The following is a 12078-nucleotide window of genomic DNA, read 5'->3' as shown; positions in this document are numbered from 1 at the left end:
ACGAGGAGAACAAGGATGAAGCTAATGGGCAGGTGGAGCTCAACAAACGAATTTTGGGCAGAGCTGATGATTTTGGAGACGGAGACGGGTCCATGGGGAATCATTCTTGTTCAGTTTGTGATAATTCTGGTGTTGCTTTTATCATGTGGTCGCATGTAGAAACACATTGATCACTTTATTGTTAGTAAGTAGGCATTTGTACTAAAGCGCTACCTTGTGATTTCAAAAGAAGTTCGTGTGAACTATTTTATATAATGGTTATGTGACATTGTTCTTAAACACTGTAATGCTTGTTTATGTATTGTATATAAATTTTTGCGGCAGGGATCAGGGAAAAAGCAATAAAAAGTTGTCTGGGAACGGATCTTTGCCGAGAGCCACTCTCGGCAAAGTGGCATCCCCCTGCTGTTTGTTGTGGCGTCTTTGCCGAGAGCCGCTCTCGGCAAACAGCTGACGGAACCAACCGACGTGAAAGTTAGTTTATTTTGCCGAGCTGTACTGTTCGGCTCTCGACAAAGTCTTTGCCGAGTGCTCGTACCCTGGCTCCCGGCAAATTCCTGTTTGTCTGAGAGGTGTATGCTAGGTGACTTTTGCCGAGTGTAGCATTCGGCAAAGGCTTTGTCGGCGATTATAGGCCCTTTGCCGAGTGTCCGCGGCACTCGGCGTATAACTAAATTCGAGTAGTGAGTATACCAAAGGAATGGCAAAGACATCGGAGGATGTTTCCTTTTAACAATGGCGGGCGTCTTACTGCAGATGCGTTTTTCCTTTCTGCGGGGAACAACCAAGCATTTATTGGGAGATCTAGCTTAATTAAGGCAAGAGGGCTAGCTAAGAGTCTAGGGCTACCTCCAAGAACCGCGCGGAGATTTCCTTGGTCCCGGGAGATGCGTGGTCCAGCATGTGTCCGAGGGATCCGGTTTGCCTGCTCCCTTTTCATGCTTTCATTCGTGCTCCCACTTCATCCTACGGCTGTCTTTTTTCTCTTTCTCTTTCTAATCTAATCATCTCCCCTCCCCTTGATTTTAAAGGGGTGGGGCCGGATTTTATTTTGTTCCAATCAAAACAAGCCACGTACGTGGGAGCACGGATGGGCACACGCCGGGGGAGCAGGCAAGTCTCGTCCGTGTCCGAGCCACCGGACGGATCCATCATAAGATAACGTCACGCTTTTTATAACCTGACGGTGTGCGTGTGTGGGCAAATCCAGGCCGGTCCTAAATTTTCTCCTTTTCACTGCATACTTTTTATAAAACGTGACGGTGTTGAACTAGGATAAAGCTACAAATGAGTTAGACTAACTCGATAAAATTTTACATTTCAAAAAGAAGAACTCGATAAATTTTTACGTTTATCATGGCAATGCGGAACACGAGCTCTTCGTCATCCAGCGTGGAGGAGCTTGAGTCATTCCTGACAAGCGCCACACTATCAATGTCGTCGGACTCGCTGTCTGATCTTTGGTCGGCCATGGTGGAGGGAAGGGGAGAGGGAGGGCAGGAGATGGGGCGGTGGAGCGTAGAGGTCGAGAGGGTGATGGTTTGACTAGGGTTTGTCGTTCAGGTGAGGTATTTATGGGGGCAAAGGTGGGGATGTGGCGTGGGCCCGTCTGGCGTGGCGACAGCGTCCGGTGGCGTCTGGTTCGCGCCATATCCGTCCCAAATATGGACCGTGTATGGGGTGCCGGTTAGAGTAGACGTTTGGTTGTGTTTGCCTAGTCCGATTGGGTATCGTTTTTCAGTCGGATAATGACCATGGAGGCGGCCTGAACGTTTGGGTTGGAATATGGAGCCTCCGCTTGCAACCGGACTCGTTAAATATCACCTCCCAAATATTCCCGGACACGTCCAGACATGTCCACGTACGATGCATGGTGACCCCTCAATTGTCTGCGTCGACGGGCATGTCCCTCATCTGCGACGGTGGACAACTGTCTTGCCGCTGCAACTCGGGCGAGGGGCAGTATCGCCGATTATCTTAGACTCGGGCCGAACATCATCGGCTCGATGATCCACCGCAGAGGTTCCATGGCCAGCCCGAGAATGTCTGATGCAAAGGGCATGTAGTGCCAGCCACCGCTCGCTGGCTCCAAAGCCACCGCATCGAGACATCAGCACTCACTTGCACGGATGCACGTGCGATGAAGCAAAACTAGAATCTCAATAAGATGCTCATGTGGTCCCACTCATAGTCATTGTCTGTGGCAGCAGAATCGGTCAACAAAATATACTCTTCGTTGGCGCGGAATCTGAAGGTATAACATCCTTCGGCTTGTCGCGATGATACGTCTCCAACGTATCTACTTTTCCAAACACTATTGCCCTTGTTTTGGACTCTAACTTGCATGATTTGAATGGAACTAATCCGGACTAACGCTGTTTTCAGCAGAACTACCATAGTGTTATTTTTGTGCAGAAATAAAAGTTCTCGGAATAACCTGAAACTCCACGGAGTCACGTTTTGGAATTAATAAAAAATATTGGTGAAAGAATCAACGTAAGGGGGCCCACGCCCTATCCACGATGGTGCAGGGTGTAACCACCCCCCTGGGGCGCGCCCCTGCCTTGTGGCCCCCCTGGACCTCCACCGAGATCAACTCCAACTCCATATATTCATGTTCGATGAGAAAAAAAATCAGAGAGGAGGATTCATCGCGTTTTACGATACAGAACCGCCGCCAAGCCCTAATCTTTCTCGGGAGGGCTGATCTGGAGTCCGTCCGGGGCTCCGGAGAGGGGAATTCATCGCGCCATCGTCATCATCAACCATCCTCCATCACCAATTTCATGATGCTCACCGACGTGCGTGAGTAATCCCATCGTAGGCTTGCTGGACGGTGATGGGTCGGATGAGATTTACCATGTAATTGAGTTACTTTTGTTAGGGTTTGATCCCTAGTATCCATTATATTCTAAGATTGATGTTGTTGTGACTTTTCCATGCTTAATGCTTGTCACTAGGGCCCGAGTGCCATGATTTTAGATCTGAACCTATTATGTTTTCACGAATATATGTGAGTTCTGTTGGGGAATGTTGCATAAAATAAAATTTTTCCTACGTTCACCAAGATCAATCTATGAGTTCATCTAGCAACGAGAGAGAGGAGTGCATCTACATACCCTTGTAGATCGCGAGCGGAAGCGTTCAAGAGAACGAGGTTGAGGGAGTCGTACTCGTCGTGATCCAAATCACCGGAGATCCTAGCGCCGAACGGACGGCACCTCCGCGTTCAACACACGTACGGTCAGCGTGACGTCTCCTCCTTCTTGATCCAGCAAGGGGAAAGGAGAGGTTGATGAAGATCCAGCAGCATGACGGCGTAGTGGTGGATGCAGCAGGGTTCCGGCAGGGCTTCGCCAAGCGTTTGTGGGAGGAAGAGGTGTAGCAAGGGGGAAGAGAGGCGCCAAGTGCAAGGGTGCGGCTGGCCTCCCTTCCCCCTCTTTATATAGGGACCCCATGGGGGGTGGGGGGGGGGGCGGCCCTAGGAGATGGGATCTCCTAGGGGGGCGACGGCCAAGGGGGGAAACATGCCCCCCAAGGCAAGTGGAGGCGCCCCCTCCCCTAGGGTTCCCAACCCTAGGCGCAGGGGGGCCCAAAGGGGGGCGCACCAGCCCACCAGGGGCTGGTTCCCCTCCCACTTCAGCCCATGGGGACCTCCGGGATAGGTGTCCCCACCCGGTGGACCCCCGTGACCCTTCCGGTTGTCCCGGCACAATACCGCGACCCCCGAAACTTTCCCAATGGCCGAAACTCGACTTCCCATATATAATTCTTTACCTCCGGACCATTCCGGAACTCCTCGTGACATCTGGGATCTCATCCGGGACTCCAAACAACTTTCGGTTTGCTGCATACTAATATCTCTACAACCCTAGCATCACCGAACCTTAAGTGTGTAGACCCTACGGGTTCGGGAGACACGTAGACATGACCAAGACGGCTCTCCGGTCAATAACCAACAGCGGGATCTGGATACCCATGTTGGCTCCCACATGCTCCTCGATGATCTCATCAGATGAACCACGATGTCAAGGATTCAAGCAATCCCGTATACAATTCCCTTTGTCAATCGATACATTACTTGCCCGAGATTCGATCATCGGTATCCCAATACCTCGTTCAATCTCGTTACCGGCAAGTCACTTTACTCGTACCGTAATGCATGATCCCGTGACCAGACACTTGGTCACTTTGAGCTCATTATGATGATGCATTACCGAGTGGGCCCAGAGATACCTCTCCGTCATATGGAGTGACAAATCCCAGTCTCGATCCATGTCAACCCAACAGACACTTTCAGAGATACCCGTAGTATACCTTTATAGTCACCCAGTTACGTTGTGGCGTTTGGTACACCCAAAGCACTCCTACGGTATCCGGAAGTTACACGATCTCATGGTCTAAGGAAAAGATACTTGACATCAGAAAAGCTCTAGCAAATGAACTACACGATCTTGTGCTATGCTTAGGATTGAGTCTTGTCCATCACATCATTCTCCTAATGATGTGATCCCGTTATCAACGACATCTAATGTCCATAGTCAGGAAACCATGACTATCTGTTGATGAACGAGCTAGTCAACTAGAGGCTCACTAAGGACATATTGGTCTATGTATTCACACATGTATTACGATTTCCGGATAACACAATTATATCATGAATAAAAGACAATTATCATGAACAATGAAATATAATAATAATCCTTTTATTATTGCCTCTAGGGCATATTTCCAACAAGTTCTTGATCCTATCTTGCAAGTTAATAGTCACCTACTATGTGTTATGATCCGGCAAACCCCGGAGTGACAATAGTCGGGACACTTCCAGGTGATGACTGTAGTTTGAGGGGTTCGTGTATTCACTAAGTGATAATGCTTTGGTACGGTACTCTATTAAAATGAGGTCTTAATATCCCTTAGTTTCCAATAGGACCCCGCTGCTATGGGAGGGTAGGACAAAAAATGTCTTGCAAGATCTTTTTTATAAGCACGTATGACTATATTCAGAATACATGCCTACATTACATTGATGAGCTAGAGCTAGTTCTGTGTCACCCTATGTTATAACTGTTGCATGATGAATTGCATCCGACATAATTATCCATCATTGATCCATTGCCTACGAGCTTTTCACATATTGATATTTGCTTAGTTACTTCTTCGTTGCCACTGTTACTTTTGCCATTGTTACCGTTACTTTCATACTACTTTGCTAGTAAATATTTTGCTGCAGATATTAAGTCTTTCAGATGTGGTTGAATTGACGACTCAGCTGCAATACTTGAGAATATTCTTTGGTTCCCCTTGTGTCAAATCAATAAATTTGGATTGAATACTCTATCCTCGAAAACTGTTGTGATCCCCTATACTTGTGGGTTATCATGCGACAATCGCCCAAGCGAAGAGTTACACTCCACACTTGTAAATGCAATTCACGTAGATATGTACTCCCTCGTGTATATACGAATAAGGTTTGACACGAAGGATAGGTGCAACAAAAAAAACAAATGTTGGACAGGGAAAAATGCAAGAAGAAAGTAGCCGTTGGGGGTTCGCACCCTTGCCTGCGCGAAAGGCATCAGTAACAAGAATTGGCAGCGTGCACCGCTGGGGTTAAATAGGGTGCGTTCCACGGGTCGCAACCAGGGCTGGCCCATAGGTCGGGCAAAAGGGGCGACCGCCCGGGGCCCCAAGAGGGGAGGGCCTGAACTATAAATTATACTAGTAAACAGTATATGATAAATTACATTTGAAAGATTATTAAATTCAATTGGCAGGAGTGCAAGTTCGCAACACATAATAATAGTTTACACCACGCGGAGGCAAACCAACTCGGCTGGCAAAGTTTAGATACACTAGTCTCTCTTTATGTTATATGTCTTAATATCATAATGCCATTTATAATAATTAGTTTTCATTGCTTAAACCAATCCATAATTTTTCATTTGAGGAACATATAGTACATCTCATTTGCACCTAATCAAACTAAGTGAATCTATATGATATTGTCAGATATAATTCGAATCATACGCAAAAGTACACTCAAGAACATATTTGGTTCTTAGATGACTCTATTACTAAACCCAACTTGCATGTCACATTTGATATACCCTAGAAGTTTCTAGGAATATGGTTGCCTGATATATAATAGAAACCTCCATTAAAATATTTATGATTTAGAAATCTCTACCACGACATTCAATGATATTAAAACATATATGGACACGCACATTGATATGCAAATATATGTATATACACTATTTAATTTATGCAATATTATAAAATTAGTTCGAATGATTTTTTTAACAAAGAAGATATTTTTTGGTATATCTTACAATTCAAATTTTGTAAAATCAAAATTTTCAAAGATGTATTACAATTGTAAAACAATCAATAATGTAACAATTGTTTGAAAACATTGTTATGTGGCTAAGTAATAGAAGAATTATATTAATTAAAATTGCTAAATGTACACTTAGTTTAAATAAAATAGTATAAATATTTGGTATAAAAAATGGCCGCAACCCACCAAAGACGTAGAGTACTATCCTCTCGAGTCCAAGTCCTCCTGGCAGCCGACATGGACCCTCTGGCGCGTCGTCGGTTGGTCGACGATGACTAGACTCTCCGGTGCACGACCACCATGTTCTACTTCACCTGCTCCGCGCCACATTGCAGCCACGTTGCGGCGGTCACCATCAGGCTGACCACCACCTTGGAGGATGAGATTCGGTTGTCCGGGTACATAACTCCACTTGTTTATTCGTTCGCCAATCTGTTATTTGTTCCACATCGGCGTTCGTCAACCTGTTCTTTGTTCCACATTGGCGTTCGTCAACCTGTTCTTTGTTCCACATCAGCCACTTGCCTTGATTTCAGCGATCCGAAAGTCGTCTTGTTTCTCACTTGGATGTTGTTTCTCGTGACTGGCGAGTATTCTTGGGGTAGAAAGGAACGGATTTTGCTTCCGTGATTCTTGATTACTGCAAACCCTAAGACGTCTCTTGATCCTTGGGGTAGATTCTTGATCCAGTACTGGCAGTCTCTTTTCTCTTGAGAAGTAATACTACTCCCCCGATGTTGTTTTTCTTTTCAAGAACCATGGCCGTCGTGATTACTAGGTTTGTCGTCGTCCGATTCGTTAGGTACGGGTGATTGCTAGGTTTGCCGTCATCCAATTCGTGATATACTCGGTGCTTCCATTCGTAGGTACGGGTGATTCGTGCCCCCCCCCCCCCCGCGGTCCGCGCAGAGGACATGAAGGGGTGCGGGTTTGCACTCGATGGCGTGCAGCGCCTCAAATCAGATGACGACAAGTGGTTGGCGACCACAACTCCCACTATGGACGATCTTCGTCTGAAGGGAGCGTGCAACTACAGCTTTTGCAGCAGGGAATGTGCGAGGACCGCCAAATATTGTTCTATCGATTGCAAGGTTCGGAAAGTACTATTCTACAGTAATTGACATAATAACTCATCATCATCATCATCATCATCGTTAACAACTTATCATCATAATACATCATTGTCATGTAACAACTCCTCCTCCTCATCATTTTCGTCCATGAGACATCATATAACAACTTGGTCACTAGTTATAATAACAACTCCTCCTCCTCATTGTCATCATAGTACTCATAATCACTACTCCTCCTCCTCAGCATCACCATCAACTCTAACACATTGTAGCACATAGTAAAAACTTCTCATCATCATCATAGTCATATATAATCAACACTAACTAATTGTTCTTAATACGTAGGACCTACTCCCGCTGCTCTCTCTTAGGTAAAATAGCATAAAACATGTGTAGCGCTCCTGCTTCATCATATTGGAGAATGCATATGAACCTGTCTCCTAATTGTGGGTTGCGCTTCTGATTGGTGCCCCCTAGTATTTCTCTGCTGCAATCCTTCACAATTTTGCTCCAGTCTTTGACTATTAAGAGTTGCTCGCTTCGAGAAATGACGAATGCACTAATGTGCAATGTAGGATATCTTGGCCGTAAGCTAACCATTCTCATGCGACCTTTAGACTCGATCCAACGAGGCACAACACTCATCAGGAGTCCCTGTTGAAGAACATTGTAGTAACATACTTAGCAATAAAGTTTAGCTTAAAAAATAATGTATGCAAAAGATGCACCGAGGATACCATCCTTCCTAAATAGATGTGACCGTAGTTCAATACGCACACTAGTCACTGGTACGCGTCAGTGCTATAGAAACGGTTTCAAACCCCTTTCCGCGATGGCATTTGGAACCGTCGCCAAGTGAGTGTGGGCAATAGGGGGACCCTTCCCACATGATCCAGAAACCGTCGGGGATATGCCCTCCTGGCACACACGCTCGACATAATGAGGTCGTGTGCGACCGGCGAGCGAGCAAATACGGTTATACGTACAGTAGTGCTAAAAGCAATTGTATAGGTGAAATCGTTTCCGGTCGTAAGTACATCCCACACAGTCAGCCCTTGCTAAACATTTCCGTTCGTATGTACATTCCACATAGTCCATTCAAGGAATACGTTTCCATTAGTATGTACAACCCACACAGTTAATCCAAGAAGTACCAAACATTTGCGATGCGCACAATATCACAAACAGTCAATAATTTCGAAGCGTGTGTGATAATGTGACTATCGCAAACATTTAATAAGAAAGAACTGTGTGCGATGTTTTTGTTAATCACACACGTTTTTTCTTGGCTGATCGTGTGTGTAGTGGAGATTGATCGCACAAGTTTTTTCCTGGCTGATTGTGTGTGCGGTGGAGATTGATCGCACACGTAGTGGATCCTAGAAACGTGTCTGATCTCCATGTCTATCGCAGACATTTCGCTTTTGCAAACTATGTGTAGTGTAATCCTTAATTAATCCCTCATTTAAAAATCACCTTTTTGAATTTGAAAGTTGGCAATCACTTATTTCATATCCAACCAGGTTTATTACAAATATAGGTTCAACCACGAATGCATAATTCGATGTACAGGTACATATAGTGAAGAACTACAGAAGCACCAAGTAAAGAATGATGAACCACAATTGTACTAAAGATTGTAAAGAGAGAGACAAAAGACATTCTGGTTGCTGGAGAAGCTGAAGCGGGATGCCCATATTGTGCCCTCCTCCATGCGTAATGCACGTACGACTCTAGGCCAACCCCTTGTGATGGCTGCCCATCCATCCATCAATGTCTTCATTACGACTTCTCAATGCTCATTGTAGTCTAGATGAAATACTTTAACCTTCATTGCGTGTCCACCAATCATGTACTTTGCGAGGTAGTCTTGAGTGAACTGCTTCGGGAACCACTACGAATGAAAAAGATTCAGACATTGTTGTCTAAAAACTCAGTATGGGCAGTAAAAAGAGAAGGCTGCAGAGTTTGTAGTTACCATCCTACAGCTCACTGTTGTGTTGGATAGAGCATAAACAAATAATTTGCTTGCCACCATTCGTATCTTTTTGCCAATAATCCTTATTAGTTTCCTCACTTGATGCTTGTTCATGAATATCTCATTGCCCCATACGCAAAAAGGGTTGATGCATGAATCCTTGCCAAGGGCATATGTACCTATAAGCAACAAGTCAATATTAGAAGCTAACAAGTGTCCAGGCCTGGATCTATATGCACTACATTATGGAGACGGGGGAGTACAAGTCGAGGGATGAAGCTAACCTCGGCGGAAAATGGTGGCCACTCCCGTTGTTGTCTTGCATAAGTAGTGGAAAGGCATGATAAGTACGACAACCTTAACATCAAACAAATATAGCAAAGGTAAAAAAATATGATCTCCAAATGATAGCTTGAATGTGTTGGTTTCAGCATGCTGTTAAAGCATATATAAAATGGAAGGCAATGTTACCGACAACAGTCTTAACAACCATCAAATATTGCAATTCAAACTGGTATTGTTGAAAATGAATAGAACGTAGGTAATGCTTAAACATCACTGGATAAATGTGTAAAACTAAAATAAAGGGCATGCGTTAACTACACCAGGCATAAATGGAACCAAATATAGCGATTCAAACTGGTATTGATGCAGTCGAGCGGCACAGTTCCGACTTGCACATAATGAACAACACATTGTGAATGACTGAAATAAATAAGGCATAAATGATCAGTATAACAACCAAATATAGCCATTGAAAACTGGACAGATTCTCACTAGAACCAACCTAACAAGCAAATATAGATAAACAGGGCATATGCTTGAAAACTGGACAAATGCTCACTGCAACCAACCTAACAAGCAAATATAGATAAACAAGGCATCTGCTTGAAAACTGGAGAAATGCTAAAAAAGCAACCTAACAACCAAATACAGATAAACAAGGCATCTGCTTGATAACTGGAAAAATGCTCACTGCAACCAAACTAAGACAAAATACATATAAACAAGGCATCGGCTTGATAACTGAAAAAATGCTCACTGCAACCAACCTAACAACCCAACACAGATAAACAAGGCATCTACTCACTATAAACAACCAAATATAGCCATTCGTGAAACTGAAGTGGACAATTCATACTTAAACATCACATAACCCTATTGAACAATACATTTTTGCATAACTGAAATAATTAAACACGACACCGTTATAGCACCACACGACAAATGCTACTACAATAAAGGGTACAAGTTGGCAAGCTAGAAAAGGTAAGATTTGCTGATAGGATGTTGACTCACATTTCATGGACGGGATCCTTCCAGTTGGAAGAGCATAGAACCATGGTGGAAGAACCTTTGTGGGTGCCTTCCTCGTGGTTGTGGTCGATGAGATCTGACTTGGCAATTGAGGATTCCAAGCCGACGCCGTAGAACATGTCCTTCAGAAATGACAAAATGGGCTCGATGGCGTATAAGGATCACAAATCCTTGACCGCTTGGCGGAGGAGATCAACGGTAGGGCCATCGAAGAGATCGACGATGGTTGAACCAGAGGGGTTGGGAATGGACCACGTAACCTGTGACATGGCCCGCGTGAAGCTGTCATTGTCGACGAGCTTGATGTCGTAGCCAGCTTTCCCGAGATACAATAATAAGCAAGGCCGCTGACATGAAGCCTTCGACATGGCAACGTAGTCAACGTCTTCGCCGGCTTCCGCGGTGACATGTTGCTCCGGGATCGACAGGTCAGGGCGAACGGAGGCCACCTCGCCAACGTCCGCCGGAGAGGCCATGATAAACCACTTCTTGGCCGAACGCTCGTCGGGCTCCCCAGGATACGTGGTCGAGCTTAGGCTGCGACATTCTGGAGGAGGGGATGTGGATTTGGCGGGGAGGGACACCGCATGCCTCATCTAAAAACTCAGGGGAGTGGGGAGACGGTATGGGAATCGCTGGGTAACCTGAACTTTATTATCTAAGCTAGGAGGAACGGGCAGACCAACATGGGTTGGCGGCGGCGCTGGCGGCTGCGATCTAGGGTTCTAGGGAAGGGGCGGGTGGGGGGACTGTGGTGGGTGCGGGGGGTGGTGGTGTTTGAGGATACGCCGCGGCTACTAAAATTTTTAGTAGTGGTGGGCGGAGATGGTGGTGGACGAGGGAGGGCGACGATTCAAATGCCTCGGCTACTGCAATTTTACTATAAGGTCGGTGCTGGAGGAGTGTGGGCGACGGTTGAAGTACGGCGGCTACTAAAATTTGGGTGAATGAATTGATGCGGGGCGGGAGTGGCCAAGATCACGCACGGTCCAATAAGAATATGCGTGTCTGATAATAATGAAAAGTGGCGGAACCGCCATTTTTTGCAACGCTCAAGGCGGATAGTTTGTTTTTATATTTCTAGCTCGTTGGTCTATCACACATGGTTCATCGTATTTTCTAAATAAACTCACCCGCCTTTAGCTTGCGCAGTCGTGGTGATTTTACAGCGCACTTGCATCACACATGGTTAAGCTAGTACCTGCACCATTTTGCTCGCGCTTGCACAGTCATGGTGATTTTACAGTGCACTTGCATCGCACACGGTTAAACCAGTACCTCCACCATTTGCTCGCGCTTGCACAGTTGTGGTGATTTCACAGTGCACTTGCATCGCACACGGTTAAGCCAGTATCCGCACCATTTTG

This window comes from Triticum dicoccoides, chromosome 1B (genome assembly GCF_002162155.2).
Source record: "Triticum dicoccoides isolate Atlit2015 ecotype Zavitan chromosome 1B, WEW_v2.0, whole genome shotgun sequence".
NCBI classification, from domain to species: Eukaryota; Viridiplantae; Streptophyta; class Magnoliopsida; order Poales; family Poaceae; genus Triticum; species Triticum dicoccoides.
The sequence above is the reverse complement of the archived record's forward strand: the minus strand, read 5'-3'. Positions refer to the sequence as shown.